This window comes from Oncorhynchus mykiss, chromosome 10, assembly GCF_013265735.2.
Source record: "Oncorhynchus mykiss isolate Arlee chromosome 10, USDA_OmykA_1.1, whole genome shotgun sequence".
NCBI lineage: Eukaryota > Metazoa > Chordata > Actinopteri > Salmoniformes > Salmonidae > Oncorhynchus > Oncorhynchus mykiss.
This window is the reverse complement of record NC_048574.1, coordinates 49,379,364-49,398,952: the sequence shown is the minus strand read 5'-3', so window position 1 is coordinate 49,398,952 and position 19,589 is coordinate 49,379,364. Positions and strand designations below refer to the sequence as shown.

General features: G+C 42.9%; 1 protein-coding gene across 1 annotated transcript in view; it reads left to right on the top strand.

Moving 5' to 3' along the window:
- The window catches only part of LOC110534188 (bifunctional heparan sulfate N-deacetylase/N-sulfotransferase 1), a 106,545-nt gene that overhangs the window by 26,190 nt on the left and 60,766 nt on the right, over positions 1 to 19,589 (top strand). The window contains exon 2 of the mRNA XM_036933298.1: positions 7,503 to 7,678. The gene's annotated coding sequence lies outside the window, so the exon portion shown is untranslated. The remainder of the gene's footprint in view (positions 1 to 7,502; positions 7,679 to 19,589) is intronic.

Here is a 19,589-nt window from a genome sequence, read left to right as displayed (position 1 = left end):
CAGCGTCTGTGATTTTGCCATTAGTTTGTGCTAATTTAGTTAGCATTCTGATAAGAGACCCAATGGACTTGCATATTTAGCGCCCCCTTGTGTGCTATGTAGGTAATACCGTAAATCCCGGGATGAGAGGACATGAACAATATGAAAATATGGATACCGCCCAAGCCTATTTAACAGAATTTTAAGGCAGAATTGCAATGTTGCAATGCTGTTAGTGGAAAATAAATACACCACGTGACCAAAAATATGTGGACACCTGCTTGTCATTCCAAAATCATAAGCATTAATATGGAGTTGGTCCCCCCTTTCCTGTTATAACATGCTGAAACAGAAATTGGCCTGTCACAAACTTACCTCAAAGTTGTAAGCACAGAATCGCCTAGAATGTAATTGTATGCTGTAGTGTTAAGATTTCCCTTCACTGGGCCAAGCCCAAACCATGAAAAACAGCCCCAGACCATTATTCCTCCTCCACCAAACTTTACAGCAGGCACTATATATTTGGGCAGGTAGCTCTCTCCTGGCTTCCGCCAAACCCAGATTCGTCCGTTGGACTGCCAGATAGTGAAGCATGATGCATCACTCCAGTGAACGCGTTTCCACTGCTCCAGAGTCCAATGGCGGCAAGCTTTACATCACTCCAGCCGACACTTGGCTTTGCGCATGGTGATCTTAGGAATGTGCGGCTGCTCGACCATGGAAACCCATTTCATGATGCTCCTGACGAACAGCTCTTGTGTTGACTTTGCTCCAGAGGCAGTTTGGAACTCGGTAGTGAATGTTGCAACCGAGGACAGATCATGTTTACGAGCTACGTGCTTCAGCACTCGGCGGTCCTGTTCTGTGTCTTAACACTTCATGGTTGGGTCGTTGTTGCTCCTAGAAATTTGACGTACTGACTTGTTGGAAAGGTGGCATCCTATGACGGTGCCACTTTGAAAGTCCCTGAGCTCTTCAGCATGAGCCATTCTACTGCCAAAGTTTGTCTTTGGACATTGCATGGCTGTGTGCTTGATTTTTATACATCTGTCAGCAATGGGTGTGGCTGAAATATCCAAATACACTAATTTGAAGGGGTGTCCACATACTTCTGTATATAGTTTACCATGCCCAGGTCATTCACTCGCCCCCAACTGTTCTCCAATCTGGCGGCATCAAATCAAATTTATTTATATAGCCCTTCGTACATCAGCTGATATCTCAAAGCGCTGTACAGAAACCCAGCCTAAAACAGCAAGCAATGCAGGTGTAGAAGCACGGTGGCTAGGAAAAACTCCCTAGAAAGGCCAAAACCTAGGAAGAAACCTAGAGAGGAACCAGGCTATGTGGGGTGGCCAGTCCTCTTCTGGCTGTGCCGGGTGGAGATTATAACAGAACATGGCCAAGATGTTCAAATGTTCATAAATGACCAGCATGGTCAAATAATAATAACCACTGGCAGAACCGTTGAAACTGGAGCAGCAGCACGGCCAGGTGGACTGGGGACAGCAAGGAGTTATCATGTCAGGTAGTCCTGAGGCATGGTCCTAGGGCTCAGGTCCTCCGAGAGAGAGAAAGAGCGAGCATACTTAAATTCACACAGGACACCGGATAGGACAGGAGAAGTACTCCAGATGTAACAAACTGACCCTAGCCCCCCAAACTACTGCAGCATAAATACTGGAGGCTGAGACAGGAGGGGTCAGGAGACACTGTGGCCCCATCCGATGACACCCCCGGACAGGGCCAAACAGGAAGGATATAACCCCACCCACTTTGCCAAAGCACAAATCATTGATAAGGCACACGCCCTGGCTGCTCTCCCGGTGGTACAATCTCCTTGTAGAAAAATGGGCAATATTTGGAGCCACAGATTCAAACAAGACCAAATGCCACATTTCCATGGGAGAAAGGGCGGCAGATAGCCTTGTGGTTAGAGCGTTGGGCCAGTAACCGAAAGGATGCTGCATCGAATCCCCAAGCTGGCAAGGTAAAAATCTGTCGTTCTGTCTCTGAAGGTAAGTAGTTAACCCACCGCTCTCTCTCTTTCCATGAGACTGACGAGGTGAATCCAGGTGAAAGCTATGATCCCTTATTGATGTCAATTATTAAATCCACTTCAAATCAGTGTAGATGAAGGGTAGGAGAGGTTAAAGAAGGATTTTTAAGCCTTGAGACAGTGTTCAACACCATAGTGCCCTCAAAGCTCATCACTAAGATAAGGATCCTGGGACTAAACACCTCCCTCTGCAACTGGATCCTAGACTTCCTGATGGGCCGCTCCCTAGGTGGTCAAAGTAGGTAAAAACACGTCCGCCACACTGATCCTCAACACGGGGTGTGTGTGCTCAGTCCCCTCCACTACTCCCTGTTTACTCATGACTGCACGACTACAACACCATCATTAAGTTTGACACAACACTGGTAGGCCTGATCACCAACAACGATGAGACGGCCTGTAGGGAGGAGGTCAGAGACCTGGCTGTGTGGTACCAGGACAACAACCTTTCCCTCAACGTGATCAAGACATGGTTGTGGACTACAGTAAAAGGAGGATCGAGCACGCCCCCATTCTCATCGACGGGGCTGCAGTTGCGGAGGGTAAAAGCTTCAAGTTCCTTGGTTCCCACATCACCAACAAAATATCATGGTCCAAGCACACCAAGATAGTCTTGAAGAGGGCGTGACAAAACCTATTCTCTCTCAGGAGGCTGAAAAGATTTGACATGGGTCATCAGATCCTCAAAAGGTTCTACAGCTGCACCATCGAGTGAATCCTGACTGGTTGCATCACTGCCTGGTATGGCAACTGCTCGGCCTCTGACCGCAAGGCACTACAGAGGGTAGCGCGTACGGCCCAATACATCACTGGGGCCAAGCTTCCCGCCATCCAGGACCTCTATACAAGGCCCTAAAAACTGTTAGTTATAGACTGTTCTCTCTGCTACCGCACGGCAAGCGGTTTCGGAGCACCAAGTCTAGGTCCAACGGGCTGCAGCTAACAGCTTATCAAAAGGCTACCCAGACCCCTCTTTTACACTGTTTATCTATGCATTAGCCACTTTAGCTCTACCTACATGTACATTTTACCTCAATTTCCTCAACTAACTCGTACCCCCTGTATATAGACTTTCAACTCCCTCCAAAGATTTTCTATGGGGCTGAGACCTAGAGACTGGCTAGGCCATTCCAGGACCTTGAAATGCTTCTTACGAAGCCACTCCTTCGTTGCCCGGGCGATGTGTTTGGGATCATTGTCATGCTGAAAGACCCAGCCACGTTTCATCTTCAATGCCCTTGCTGATGGAGGTTTTCACTCAAAATCTCATGTTACATGGCCCCATTCATTCTTTCCTTTACACGGATCAGTCGTCCTGGTCCCTTTGCAGAAAAACAGCCCCAAAGCATGATGTTTCCACCCCCATGCTTCACAGTAGGTATGGTGTTCTTTGGATGCAACTCAGCATTTTTTGTCCTCCAAACACGACGAGTTGAGTTTTTACCAAAAAGTTCTATTTTGGTTTCATCTGACCATATGACATTCTCCCAATCTTCTTCTGGATCATCCAAATGCTCTCTAGCAAACTTCAGAAGGACCTGGACATGTACTGGCTTAAGCGGCGGGACACGTCTGGCACTGCAGGATTTGAGTCCCTGGCGGCGCAGTGTGTTACTGATGGTAGGCGTTGTTACTTTGGTCCCAGCTCTCTGCAGGTCATTCACTAGGTCCCCCCGTGTGGTTCTGGGATTTTTGCTCACCGTTCTTGTGATCATTTTGACCCCACGGAGTGAGATCTTGCGTAGAGCCCCAGATCGAGGGAGATTATCAGTGGTCTTGTATGTCTTCCATTTCCTAATAATTGCTCCCACAGTTGATTTCTTTGAACCAAGATGCTTACCTATTGCAGATTCAGTCTTCCCAGCCTGGTGCAGGTCTACAATTTTGTTTCTGGTGTCCTTTGACAGCTCTTTGGTCTTGGCCATAGTGGAGTTTGGAGTGTGACTGTTTGAGGTTGTGGACAGGTGTCTTTTATACTGATAACAAGTTCAAACAGGTGCCATTAATACAGGTAATGAGTGGAGGACAGAGGAGCCTCTTAAAGAAGAAGTTACAGGTCTGTGAGAGCCAGAAATCTTGCTTGTTTGTAGGTGACCAAATACTTATTTTTCCACCATAATTTGCAAATAAATTCATAAAAAATCCTACAATATGATTTTCTGGATTTTTTTTCTCATTTTGTCTGTCATTGTTGAAGTGTACCTATGATGAAAATTACAGGCCTCATCTTTTTAAGTGGGAGAACTTGCACAATTGGTGGCTGACAATACTTTTTTGCCCCACTGTATATACATTTACAAAATAACACTTTCAATATTTGGAAGACCCTCCAGTCCTCTACACAATATTGTGCTGCTGATGCCAGGTGCCATAGCAGTCTCTTTCTGCTGTAAAGCAGAGGGTCACCAAGCATGTGGTGCAGGTGATGGGGGACTTCATTTTGCAATTAACACAGCGACGCCTCCATGCTGTGCTCTTTTGGCCCTGAGGCACATCCATGCCTGCAAAAATAAATTTGGGCAGATGAACACCACTTGTGGCAGGAGCTGGATGAACCAGCTTCAGTGGGGGATGGACACCTTGGCACTGGGGGCTCCCATTCGGAGTCAGTGTCACTGTGAAAGAAAATGTTCAGTTAGAATAGTTTCACATGAGCCCTGTATCAACAGGTATAATAAACAGATATATATAGAGCACAGGGAACATAAGGTTGAATATATTATTATAGACCTGCTAGATCTACCGTCTCATTTATATTATGACAGACCAGCTAGATCTATTGTCTTTATTATATTACAACAGACCAGCTGTATCTACTGTCTCCATTTCACTTTGGCCATTGTTGTGGGCCTGCCCTGCCCTCAACAGCCTCAAATAGGCTATTTCATTTCACAAATAATATTTTATATTATTAATTTCAAACAGCGGCATTGGCATGAGAAAAACTTACCAGTCCAAAACGATGTCCTCTCTGTTCAAAAAATATTCCTCCATTTGGGAATCGCTAAATTAATCGTCCTCCAACAATGTATCTCATTTTCCCGATCAATTTCTTCTCAAAATTGTGTGTACATCTGTATATCTAGACTTAGATTTCACTTTCCCTGACTTAGTCATAGTTTCCTGTGTGTATCAAGCTGTATCTACTGTCTCCATTTCACTATGGCCATTGTTGTGGGGTATTTCATTTCACAAATAATATTTTATATGATTAATTTCAAACAGCGGCATTGGCATGAGAGAAACTCACCAGTCCAAAACGATGTCCTCTACCCAAAGGACAACCAGCAAACTTGAAACAACTGTGGTTGTCATTGGAGTCAACATGGGCCATTATCCCTGTGGAACGCTTCCGACACCTTGAAGAGTCCATGCCCAGACGAATTTAGGTTATTCTAAGCTCGAAAGGGGGGAGATGCAACTCCATGTTATTAAGGTGTTCTTAATGTTTTGTACACTTGGTGTATATGTTGAGGTAATATCAGATTGATTGGTTCCAGCAAACTACTAGCTAGCACTATCAGACCACTACTTATGACAGAACTTTGACTATGACCCTGTTGACATGGCTGTGGGAGTCCACTGAAAACTTTCGAAACGTCTTGGTTTTTGGGGCGAGGCTGAAACCATGATTTGGTCTGGCAGTAAAGTGCATTATCCCCATGATTCCTTTAATGAACGTGTCTGCCCTGCCCCTGGGCCTGTTTCGCTGGGGCCTGCTGCTGTGAGGGAGCAATCTGCTTGATGTGCACTCTGGAGAGAGGGGGAAAAAAGCTTCTGATTCTATAACATTTCAAAATCCAATTGCGGGAAATGCACGTCTTTTGGAAGACACTGTTCTCAGTTTTCTGTGGGTATATACTTTTCTATTTGTCATTTCTTAATATTGTTCGCCTCAATAGCAACTATTTTTAAAACCAAGATATTTAAGATACGAAATGCGCAATTGCACATCGGCCATTGCGATTGCACGTTGGCCATTAAATGTACTGTTAAATTCAATTAAGACATGATTACTAGCAGTGGGTGTTATATTTAGTGTTAGTGATCTAGCTAATGTATTTAGTTTTCACTTCCACGTGGTGAATTGGCCACAAAATAACTTTGCCTATGATATTACTGCACATAAAGATGTATGCAAATTCATCACTATTGAACAACAAAATCTATAAAATTCTGGAGCCCTATTTCAACAGTCAAATATAATAACAATGCCCTATTGTCAACCCACAATTCATGACAACCACTGGATTCGGTTGCACATCAAAATATGTTGAGTCATGCATGTTGGATGAAATGGCTTATTTCAAGGAATAGCCTACGGTCTCAGTCTTACACCATCTAAAGCACTGTGAATTACTTTGTAAGGTAAACGATCACAAATGTTTTCTATTGTGTGACGCCGTGGAAAAAAAGTTGGTGTGACCAAATCGTGGGCTGGTGCCACCAACTGAAAGTTTGTGACACGAGGGGAAAATGTTAGTCTGGAGCCTGTCAATACGTTTTGTGGGGAGGACTAGGCTATGTATGTTTGTGCACATGGAACTCTGTGATTTATGTTTACTATAGGTTCCTGAGGCAATAAAAATGTGACTCATTAAATGGCATTTAGTTTACTAAAATGGCCAACTTTCTTTCATCGTTTTGACACTAACTAGACTAAATCATTATTCAACTAACAAAAATGTGACTAAGACTTTTTTTTTGTCAAAATGACTAAGATTGTCTAATCTATTTTTTTTTTTTTAATAAGTGCCAAAATTAACACTGCTTTATTCCCGATTCCGCTTTCATTCTTGTTATTGCACTGGTATGCATATAAGACGGAGCGATTTGAGTAGACCCAATTGTAATCCGACGGCTGCTGCAACTGCTGTTTATAATGTTACTCTTTCCTCTATCTTAAGCCAGGGGGTTTAGGTAATTAAACCGTAGAGAACACTATATCAGCAGGGTTGATTTGCAGGAAGCTGTACAGTGTTAATATTGACAATGATAATCACTTTGGTATATACCAGTGCAATCAAATGTGTTATTCAATTGTTTTGAATGATAAATATTTTCATGAAAGCGACAACAATATAGTTACATCCGATATAAGCTATGCCATGTTGTCCCAACCCACATAACTGTTGATGTGTAACCCCTCCTATGTCATAATTATCTGCAATGGAGCTTTTTTTCCCCTACTCTTAAACTAATGTTGCTCTGTGTCCTCCATACAGCCTCTTCTCATGCGTAGGCTACATGCTTTGCAAGGGCGGTCCTCTGTAGCTCAGTTCGGTAGAGCCGGGCGCTTGCAATGCCAGGATAGTGGGATTGATTCCCGGGACAAAAAAAGAAGAACCATGCATCACTTTTAAGTCGCTTTTGATGAAAGTGTCTGCTAAATGGCTTAAATTATTATTGTTTGTATATTACATCTCATTTAATGAATGTCTTCTCCTTGTGTTTTTCCTCTTAGTGCCTGACTGTGGTGTGTCCCAGAGGAACATTAGTCCACATCACCAGGGTCCCCTGACTTGACTTGAAGCGTGTTTTTATATCTGATGCTCTTCCAGAAGACAGAGTACCACTGCACCGTGGCTGGGGACTTCTAGGGAAGATACCCCTACATTCACTCCACTGTTTGGAAAAAGGGTAAGAACTTTCATCCTGACTAGCGTCCTGTCCAGGGGGTGGTAGGCTACATCAAGCTCCCTCACTCTACATAAACAGGAGAGAGGGTCCTGCCCTATGGGCCACTCTGGTCTCAGACAAGGCTTAGTTTCATCCTGAGATCAGTTCAATGGGAATGAGGGTGTCATCATGGAGAAACTAATGGACTAAGGGATTTTTGTACAATGAGTACATGATGTGTTCCTAAGTAGAAATGTAGAAGCACGCGCATCTAGGAGAACGATGACTAAAAGTTAGTGAATTAAAGTTTTGGGGAATGATCCATGCTCAATCAAGCACAATTATTAGGTGAGACCAATATGCTATCACTTGATAGTATATAATGAATGACGCCCAGCATAAGAAACAATGCCTTTTTTTGCGACTTGTACAAATCATACTCGCACACCTCATGTAGCCTAGCCCATAGGCATATATGTTTTGATTAGGTTAGTATCACAAAGTGTCAAATTGCTTCATTTTAAGAAGTTCTTTATCCACGTTACGCTTTTCACCATAAAATGCACCTTTATAATAAAAGCATTACATGCATAATTACATTTGTGGTTACTTTTGATAATGGTGTTTTCCCCTAATGGAACATTTGCTCTTATAGCCTATAACCATTCACAATTTGACAAGCACTTGATAATGCCTCAAATTTCAAGCCAGCATCCCCTTTGTGGCCGTAATGCACCCTAAAAAAAAATCCATGCCTTTTGCGTCCAGGAGAGTTGCATTGTGCCCTTCTCCCTGAGTGTGCTGCACAATCCGAAGCTCACACGGCTCTCTATCACGTGATCGGGTCTCTCTCACAGGCTACAAGTGAAGACCGACACATCGGGGACACAACTACGTGCGTCCTTATCCAATTCCGAGGTGCATATTGAAGATATTGGATGCACTGTTCACATTAACTTTTTGTCAGCCAACAAGATGAGTAGGCCTAACAAACAGCAAAAATCTACTATCCCCCATAGTACAAAAGTCGACCTATTCTGTGCGAGAAATACATTTTCCAAACCGCCTGGGATGCGATAGATCCCAAATGAATACAACCACTAGCATAAATTTTTTTTTTTTTTGAAGCAATGTGGCTGATGCTACAGATCAGAACTTTTAGCTTAAAATGTTGATGAACCTTTAGGCTATTTCTTCACATTATAAGCGCAGCAATGCGCACATGGTTATAGCAAATGTTCCATTAGGGGAAAACGCCATTATCAAAAGTAACCGCAAATGCAATTATGCATGTAATGCTTTTATTATAAAGGTGCATTTTATGGTGAAAAGCGTAATGTGGATAAAGAACTTCTTAAAATTTAAGCAATTTGACCACTTTAGTTGTGATACTAACCTAATCAAAACATATATGCCTATGGGCTAGGCTACATGAGGTGTGCGAGTATGATTTGTACAAGTCGCAAAAAAAGGCATTGTTTCTTATGCTGGGCATCATTCATTATATACTATCAAGTGATAGCCTATTAATTGTGAATGATATATTAATATTGTCACCCATCAGACTATTCTTGATTTAATCTTTACATATACTAAATAATATATGTGTGACATTTGTTATGATTTTTAATGGACCGTTATCATGCACCTGTATCGAAACAACCGGGGCAGCGGGAAAAAATACATGTAATCTATTCACTTAAATAGCAAATGGAGGACGCTTTTCCCGTGGTTGATTTTCATGCCCTCCAGGTAGACTATACTCCTGTTGTAAATATAAGCAATGTGCTTAATATTAGTAAACTTTAAAAAAGAAATTGTAGTAAGCCTAGCCTATAGAAAGCTGATCACATCCTCCCCTATTTAGTAGAGGCCATCGCCCTGTTTTCTCCCACAATTGCATAGCCTTTAGAAATGCTGCGCAACATGAGCTCATGGGCTCTCATGAAGCGTTTGATTCGAATTTTGCATACATTTGCATATAATTATTATTATTCGGGACAAGGCATAGATTTTTTTTTTTAGAGGCTATTACGGCCACGCAAGGGGACATGGCCGTCGATGCCGCTGGGAAATTCAAGGCCTGTTATATTCAAGGCCTCTTTTCAGCAGAATCCATTTGCTTTCCAACCTGTTTCCCCTGCGATTGTATTTGAAATATTGTGAAATGCCTGTTTTGAGTTCACTGACAGATTTGATGCACATTCCCATCTGTAGCCATACCTTGTGATTGAGCTACACACAATCCATTTTGTTAGGCCATTTTTTGAAAAATAAGTTATTTATATACTGTGGCTAAATTATAGTCCTACTCCTAGTGTAGTATTCTGAACTCTTTCATTTATTTCTGAACAGACCACAGTAATTCTATAACTTTGGCAAATGTATTTCAATTTATCCGGGGTGCTGCGGCATCTCCGGCACCCTTCCCACGGTTATGATTCTATAAGGAAATAAATGAAGAAGTGCAACGCTAGTAAGATGACAGTTTCAGGCTCATGTCTGTTAGACCAGACGGGGGGAGCGAGATCATAGAAAGTGAATCTCATTCTAGTTCTGTTAGATACAAGCACGCTTCTCTCTCTCTCGCTCTCTCGCTCTCTCGCTCTCTCTCTCACAAAACCAAAATGTTGTGCCCAACCATAAACTCGGGCCAGTCTAACACAAAACAATTCTAAGAATATCAGGTTTTCACATTGTATTTTTTATGAGGCAGGAGAATTACGGAGGATTTAACTTTGCAAACAAGTGAAAAAGAGTTTTCATGTTAAGAGAGGTACTGGATCCTGGCAAATGGGTTCCGGAACAAAACAGTTCAAAATTGAGAGGTGCTGGATTCTGTTCCGGCAGGATCCAGCTCAAATTAAGCACTACGACCAGCTATCTAAACTTTTAGTTATCATGGTCAACTTACCAATCAGGGGTGCCCTCATTAGATAATTTTTTTTGTCACTATCAGTCATATCATATTAAAAACGGCAAGCATTTCTCTCCACCCTTTAGCAAAATGTGTAGAATTTCAGAAAATATGCAAAACTGTAAAACTGCACATTTTTCTCTCGGACCCATGGCAAAATGCATCAAATTAAATTAAACTGCAAAATGTAAATGTGTAGAATTGCAGGAAATTCACTCTAAAAATTCACATTTTCCTTGGGGCCCCCAAAAAGGCTAGGGCTGGCTCTGACTGCATGTGTGGGTATGGATGTGGATATGCAAACCAGCGAGGGTTCCACCCCCATCACTTGTTGTCCATCCCTGATCTAGCTGCTTTGAGTTTATTAGTTCTCATCGAGAAGTTGCTTTTATTTAATAGTAGCCTGTTGTTGGGTTGATGTTATTACCCAGTCTATTTATATCCTCTTAGGAACACAATTTCTAAATGTCTGCTGTTAACAAATACAAAGTTATTGTTGTACGACACCACAGGTAAGTTCTTTGACTATTCATGTGTACTGCATTAATGAAAAAAATTGCATTTTGGCTCTTAGACATTTTATCTCAACAACTTGAAATGTTCTTCACCTTCTATAGGGAAGTGATGGAGGAGGATGAATTATGAACTTTCATGAATAATTGAAAGCAATTGGCAGGTTTGAATAATTAATGTGAGAAAGGCATCTCTTGGAGCCGGTTGCTGTGCTGGGATTAACTCGCAACGCTGCCGGATCCTGCAAGGCTTCTTCAGGCTGGAGATTAGCCAGTCTGGACAGACATAACTTTGTCAGATGATGCATATTCAAGACTTCTTGAGGTCCTTTTGATCGTAATTGGACCAGTAACTCCGTAGTCGGCACAGGCAAAACTCACCTACTCCACCACAGAATAGCTGCAGACGGAGATGTGCTTAGTGGACTCGGGTGTGGAGACTTGTTTTCCAGTCATAACAACCTCTGAGGCCGTCACTATCACGATTGCACATGAATAATGAATGAGCAGTCTCTCAGAAAAAACATATGCAAGCACACTACCGATACATGGGCTAAATGCATATCCAACAGCACCTTCTACACTTTGTTTTCACTCATTCTTTCACCCAGACTACAATCCATGAACATTTTAACGGTGATTCTTTGGACTTGGCCCAGAGCAGGGGAACTGACGGCTGCTGTCTGTCTGGCCGTAGCCTGGCCGCCTAGCCTCAGTCCCTTTCCCTGACTCGGTACCTGTGGCTCTCGGGCCTCGTTCCAAAGCACTAGCCCAGAGCTTTCTGACCCCCAGGAGGGTACTTTAAAAGACATGCTCACACAGGAGAAAAGATGCTGAGGACATCCACTAAACTGATGGGACCCAGGTGGCACTAAACTGCAGAGGGCAGTGTGATAGTTCATACTGACAAGCCAGTCAGAAGGTTGGCATTTACGTGCAGAAAGGTTTGATAGAGCCGAGGAGACGAGGTCAGCAGCAGCACTCTAGTGTGAGTTTTACTTGCCTTTGGCTTTACCCCTTAAAATGGGCCTATACTCACACAAATATATAAACGCTTTGAGAGAAGAGTGGGAGCACATCGTGATAACCATAAGTTTTTCTAGTGTTTTCCAATAACTATCCTAAATGTCCATGAATCATTGAACTGTCTTACACTATGGTAATTTGGTGTGTATCAGAATGTGTTGGGGAAATACAAAATTACTAAGCTAAGGACCCTTGGACTAAACACCTCCCTCTGCAACTGGATCCTGGACCTCCTGACGGGCTGCCCCCAGGTGGTAAGGGTAGGTAACAACACATCCACCACTCTGATCCTCAACACGGCGGGCCCCTCACGCGAGCATTGCAAAATACATTTAGAGATCTAGATTATTCAATTATTTCACCCACACTGCTCGCACGTGCCAACGAGCGTCTGCGTTGCCATGGGCTAAAATAGAAGGCAGTTCTATTTCTGATGCAGATCGCGCTGCAAGGCCTTCCTCTCCCATCTCCTCATTGGTTTATAGAAGCAGGTACTCGCGTGCCATCTCCTCATTGGTTATACCCATGTGGGTGACTGAAAGACATGCGAGGTCAGTCGCGGTAATGCACCTAATTTATGAAAGTTGTCAATCGCAATACAAAGTCAAGAGAAGAAAAAGCCTGGAAGGATGAGAGACGAGGAGAAACGATTCGTTTGACCAATTTATGTGTGGATTAATTGGTCGAGTAGAAGATCTTGTACATTTCAGGTAAAATAACAACTCAATGCAAGCTCCAACACCATCATTAAGTTTGACACAAGGGTGCCTGATCACCGACAACGATGTGACTTGGCCGTGTGATGCCAGGACAACAACCTCTCGCTCAACGTGATCAAGAAAAAGGAGACGATTGTGGACGACAGTAAAAGGTGGGCTGAGCATGCCCCCATTCTCATTGACAGGGCTTGAGGGGAGCAGGTTGAGAGCTTCAAGTTCCTTGACGTCCACATCACCAACAAACTAACATGGTCCAAGCACACCAAGACAGTCGTGAAGAGGGCACGACAAAACCACCTATTCCCCCTCAGGAGATTGAAAAGATTTGGCATGGGTCCTCAGCTCCTCAAAGTTTTACAGCTGCACCATCGAGAGCATCCTGGTTAACTGCATTGTTGGTTAAGGGCTGTATCCGGAGCATGTGCCAAATACAATTTGATTTGGAACAGGCATCTATTCGGCTCTGACTCAGCACCGCCAGGCTCACTCTCGGATGGAGCTGTGTCTGTTTAAGTAGTAGGCTGGAGCTAAATCACAGCCATGCAACTTTGGCACATAATTAAAGAGAAGACAGTCAATCGGGTCTCCTACAAAATATTAGCGTCTTTGACACTGCATGCAATGACACTTGGTTAGGGTTTTTTGAGATCAGCATGGAGGCAAACGACAAAAAAGCCTTTAAGCAGGTTATTCTGAGCATCGCCAGCAGTCTGGTGTGGCGTTCTTTAGATCCATGCCCCCTCGATAGACCGCGAGCTGGCAGATGGTCTCTGTGCTGGGCGTGTGTGTGTGTGTGTGTTGCTCTGCTGTGCCCTCTACCTCACCCCAGACGGCCAGCCTTTGATGTCATCCCTGTTCCCCCTTGTTTGCCCTGATTGATCAATTGTGTTCTGAATGGCCTGGTTCTTCTGCAGGTAGGGTATGTGCTGCAGCACCTGTTACAATATGACCGCATGTCGTCCCCACCAGCCGTCCTTAAATTTGACCTGAATGTGTTCCACGAGAGGTTGCTTTGCTGCCCAAACATCAGAACTGGTTTAGCTGTTGTTAATGAGAGCACAGCATAGCTCCCCAGTGGACGGACAGTTGTTGAAGCTTGTTGGAGAAAGGGTTGGCTACCCATTGGGAAGAGATGCAGGTATTGCTGAGTGATTTAGTGCTTTTTTGAGGTCTGTTTCAGTTCAATTATTACAAAATAATCACGTACTTCGGTTTATTAAAACAATTAATAGAACTCCTATGATAGTAATGACTGCATTACTGCTTATCACTTAGCCATAGTTTATTCACATTACTTTAATAAAATATTAGTTGTATATATTACATTTGTTTTATTTGATGACTTTATTATTTCTTTCCAAGTCATCTCATCTCTGTAGAGCTGCTGCCTATGCTATCTGACAAAATCACTATTTTAGTAGTTCTTCAATACTTGCGATCACTTAGATCATGTATTTTCAGGCAGAGATATATTGCGAAGCAGTCAAGCAACTGCTCTCTCCCTCTCGATCACATGATCACCGAGTCTACAAAACATTAAGAACAACTTCCTAACATTGAGTGTGTCCCTCTTTGTCCTCAGAATAGGCTCGATTTGTCATGGCATGGACTCTACAAGGTATCAAGCGTTCCACAGGGATGCTGGCCCATGTTGACTCCAATGCTTCCCACAGTTGTCAAGTTGACTGGATGGCCTTTGGGTGGTGGACCATTCTTGATTCACACGGGAAACTTCAAACTCAGAATCGTTGCAGTTCTTGACACAAACCGGTATGCCTGGCACCTACTACTATACCCCATTCAAAGGCTCTTAAATCCTTTGTCTTGTCAACTCACCCTCTGAATGGCACACATACACAATCAATTTTTTCTAGTCCCAGTAATTTAGGTACTCCTAAATAAAAATTCCAGGTCGCACAGTGAAATATTTAGCAACAAATATGAGTAAAATGGTCGCATTGTAGAGCCATGTTTGGAGAGACTGCGCATTGAGCTCAGAGAAAACCACCAATGACGGTCAATTACTTGTTTATAAAATGAAAAATAAAATGTTAAATCGCTCAGCACTAAATGCAGGAAAGGGAGAATGAAAGGAGGGCCCCTTTTAGAGAGTGAGATGATGCAGCTGATTATTGGCCGAATACCTGCTTGCTTCACCCTGAAAGGTAGTCTTTCACATTGTTTCAGTGTGCTTGCCTTTTCTTTTAGAATACACACACAGACACTCCGACGGAGAGAGACAGACAATTCTACTTTTGCAAGGCCCTGCTTTTTATCACCAGCTCTTTGGGTTCCATCTCTGCTCCCCGAGCATTAAGGCAGTCTTCACATCATTTAATATTTTATTGTACGCTCAGAGCCAAATACTGACACGTAAGAGATTAGTTCCATATCCGTAACGCACTCGGAGAAGAAAAAGCAGGAACACAAGTCCATGAACGTCGTCGGTTATGCTGTGAAAGAGAGGGAGAGAGAGCGCAGAAATGTTTCCATCGCCTCCCCTCCCTCCTCCACCCCTACCCCCACGGCACTGCTCGAACAAGACCCCATCGCCATTCTCTTCAGCTGCTGTTCAACTCAATTATCTGAATGGCTGAGTACTAGCCTGTACCCTTTTAATAGTGGCATGTTGTGTTTAGGAATTCTCTGCAAGCTGGCAATTACAATGGCGGGGGAGGAGGGGGCCACATTAAACTACCCCCTCCCTCACCTGCCTTCCTCTGCACCAAGCCAAATTAAATAGTAAAGGTGACTCTCTTTCACTCTCACCTCCTTTCTCTTGCTCTCCCTTTCCCCTCTCAAGCTCCCTCTATACTCTTGCTCGGAGTCAGGCTTCTATTCTCCTTTTTATTTAGTTTTGGTTGTATTTTATATGTCTGGTATTATTTTTACAGAACGATGTGCATATGGTAGTTTATGTAAGATATTTTGTGTGGTAATCCTGCTTTAGTCACATATGCTCAAGTTGGTGGCTCAAGATGTCATGTCTGAACAATTGCTTGTTTTCTCTTAATCGTTTTTGTATTTATTTTTTTATATATACAGTGGGGCAAAAAGTATTTAGTCAGCCACCAATTGTGCAAGTTCTCCCACTTAAAAAGATGAGAGATGCCTGTAATTTTCATCATAGGTACACTTCAACTATGACAGACAAAATCCAGAAAATCACATTGTAGGATTTTTAATGAATTTATTTGCAAATTATAGTGGAAAAATAAGTATTTGGTCACCTACAAACAAGCAAGATTTCTGGCTCTCACAGACCTGTAACTTCTTCTTTAAGAGGCTCCTCTGTCCTCCACTCGTTACCTGTATTAATGGCACCTGTTTGAACTTGTTATCAGTATAAAAGACACCTGTCCACAACCTCAAACAGTCACACTCCAAACTCCACTATGGCCAAGACCAAAGAGCTGTCAAAGGACACCAGAAACAAAATTGTAGACCTGCACCAGACTGGGAAGACTGAATCTGCAATAGGTAAGCAGCTTGGTTTGAAGAAATCAACTGTGGGAGCAATTATTAGGAAATGGAAGACATACAAGACCACTGATAATCTCCCTCGATCTGGGGCTCCATGCAAGATCTCACCCCGTGGGGTCAAAATGATCACAAGAACGGTGAGCAAAAATCCCAGAACCACACGGGGGGACCTAGTGAATGACCTGCAGAGAGCTGGGACCAAAGTAACAAAGCCTACCATCAGTAACACACTACGCCGCCAGGGACTCAAATCCTGCAGTGCCAGACGTGTCCCCCTGCTTAAGCCCGTACATGTCTGAAGTTTGCTAGAGAGCATTTGGATGATACAGAAGAAGATTGGGAGAATGTCATATGGTCAGATGAAACCAAAATATAACTTTTTGGTAAAAACTCAACTTGTTGTGTTTGGAGGACAACGAATGCTGAGTTGCATCCAAAGAGCACCATACCTACTGTGAAGCATGGGGGTGGAAACATCATGCTTTGGGGCTGTTTTTCTGCAAAGGGACCAGGACGACTGATCCGTGTAAAGGAAAGAATGAATGGGGCCATGTAACGTGAGATTTTGAGTGAAAACCTCCTATCAGCAAGGGCATTGAAGATGAAACGTGGCTGGGTCTTTCAGCATGACAATGATCCCAAACACACCGCCCGGGCAACAAAGGAGTGGCTTCGTAAGAAGCATTTCAAGGTCCTGGAGTGGCCTAGCCAGTCTCCAGATCTCAACCCCATAGAAAATCTTTGGAGGGAGTTGAAAGTCCATGTTGCCCAGCAACAGCCCCAAAACATCACTGCTCTAGAGGAGATCTGCATGGAGGAATGGGCCAGAATACCAACAACAGTGTGTGAAAACCTTGTGAAGACTTACAGAAAACATTTGACCTCTGTCATTGACAACAAAGGGTATATAACAAAGTATTGAGATAAACTATTGTTATTGTCCAAATACTTATTTTCCACCATAATTTGCAAATAAATTAATTAAAAATCCTACAATGTGTTTTTCTGGATTTTTTTTCTCATTTTGTCTGTCATAGTTGAAGTGTACCTGCGATGAAAATTACAGGCCTCATCTTTTTAAGTGGGATAACTTGCACAATTGGTGGCTGACTAAATACTTTTTTCCCCCACTGTATATATGTACCTGTTCTTTCAGGATGAAAAGAGCAGTCATGTTATTTGTCTGTGTTTCTGCTGTTCCTGTAATGCCAGCAGATTTGTTGTGTTGTCGCGAGAGTATTGTTCACGTTCATAGAAATTCAAATCTTCCGACTTGGAAAAATATCAATGTTCATTGGGGCGGCAGGGTAGCCTAGTGGTTAGAGCGTTGGACTAGTAACCGAAAGGTTGTTGGATCGAATCCTCGTGCTGACAAGGTAAACATCTGTCGTTTTGCCCCTGAACACGGCAGTTAACCAACTGTTCCCCGGTAGGCCATCATTGTAAATAAGAATATGTTTTTAACTGACTTGGTTAAATAAATAAAATATGTATCAAGGGATACAGACTGTGTTTTCCTTTTTAAAATGTTTTAAATTACTATTTCAATGCCTTTTTTACACCACTGGTGAAAGGGGATCGTGTAGTGGAAAAAAATAATATTATTAGGTTCTGAGGAAAATGCCCTCTTCCACTTAGTCTTCTCCCTGTGGTGTGCTCCAGTCAGCTACCTCTGAACATGCCTCATCCACCGGAGTGTTATTGCAGGACCCCCTCCCTCCCCACCAGACTGGACTCCCTGTGCTTTTTGAGTCCTTCACCCCACCCTTCGTCTCCTCTTCTCCCCAACTGGGACACCATTGGAGCAGGGGGAATGTAATGGCCTTAAAGTGGATGAACTTCAGGCTGAAATGACCCCATGTTAGTGAGATGCTGTTGCCATGATGCCAATTGCTCCCAAGTGCATTGACGCTCCGTTTCTCCAGTCGCAGCGCCTTGTCATCTTAACCTTAACAGTGGTGTAACTTTGTATCCCCTGTGTAACTTGATAGTGAGGTCACATGGTACAGTCAATGCCTCTAATCGCTGTGAGTATTTAACGCCACAGATATAATGCACGGAATGCCCTCTCCCTTTGTTTCCTTTGGATTGCTCTGGGAGCTGGCATTATTTTTTCAATAGAATGTAGTAAAAATACATAGTGAAAAATGGGACTAAAAATGAACCAAAATAAAACCTCCATTGTGAAATGTACTGTGTCTGTCTGTAAAATGCATGTATAATCTGGAAGTAGAAGCCTAAGTGTTGTTGTTCATTAGTTTGCTCCAATTAGACGAGGAATGGTAGGGTTAGGGGAAAATATAATTTCAGAGGTTTGGACACACCTACTCATTCAAGGGTTTACGTTGTAGAATAGTAGTGAAGACATCAAAACTATGAAATGACACACATGACACATGGTCATTGTCCTGTTGGAATCATGTAGTAACCAAAAAAGTGTTAAACAAATGAACATATATTTTAGATTTAAGATTCTTCAAAGTAGCCACCCTTTGCCTTGATGACAGCTTTGCACACTCTTTACATTCTCTCAACCAGCTTCATGATGTAGTCACCTGGGATGCATTTAAATTAACAGGTGTGCCTTGTTAAAAGTTAATTTGTGGAATTTCCTTCCTTATGTGTTTGAGGTAATCCGTTTCATGAGGAATGTTTTTCAATCAGTCTTGAAGGAGTTCAAACATATGTTGAGCACTTGTTGGTGGCTTTTTCTTCACTCTGCTATCCAACTCATCCCAAGCCATCTCAATTGAGTTGAGGTTGGGGAATTGTGGAGGCCAGGTCATCTGATGCAACACTCAATCACTCTCCTTCTTGGTTAAATAGCCCTTACACAGCATGGAGGTGTGTTTTGGGTCATTGTCCTGTTGGAAAACAAATGATCGTCCCACTAAGTGCAAACCAGATGGGATGGCGCATCGCTGCAAAATGCTGTGGTAGCCATGCTGGTTAAATGTGCCTTGTTCTAAATAAATCACAGACAGTGTCACCAGCAAAGCACCATCACACCACCACCTCTATGTTTCACGATGGGAACCACACATGCGGAGATCATCCATTCACCTTCTCTGCGTCTCACAAAGACACATCGGTTCAAACCAAAACTCTAAAATTTTGACTCATCAGACCAAAGGACAGATTTCCACTGGTGTAATGTCCATTGCTCGTGTTGCTTGGCCCAAGCAAGTTTCTTCTTATTGGTGTCCTTTTAGTAGTGGTTTCTTTGCAACAATTTGACCATTAAGACCTGATTCATACAGTCTCTTCTAAACAGT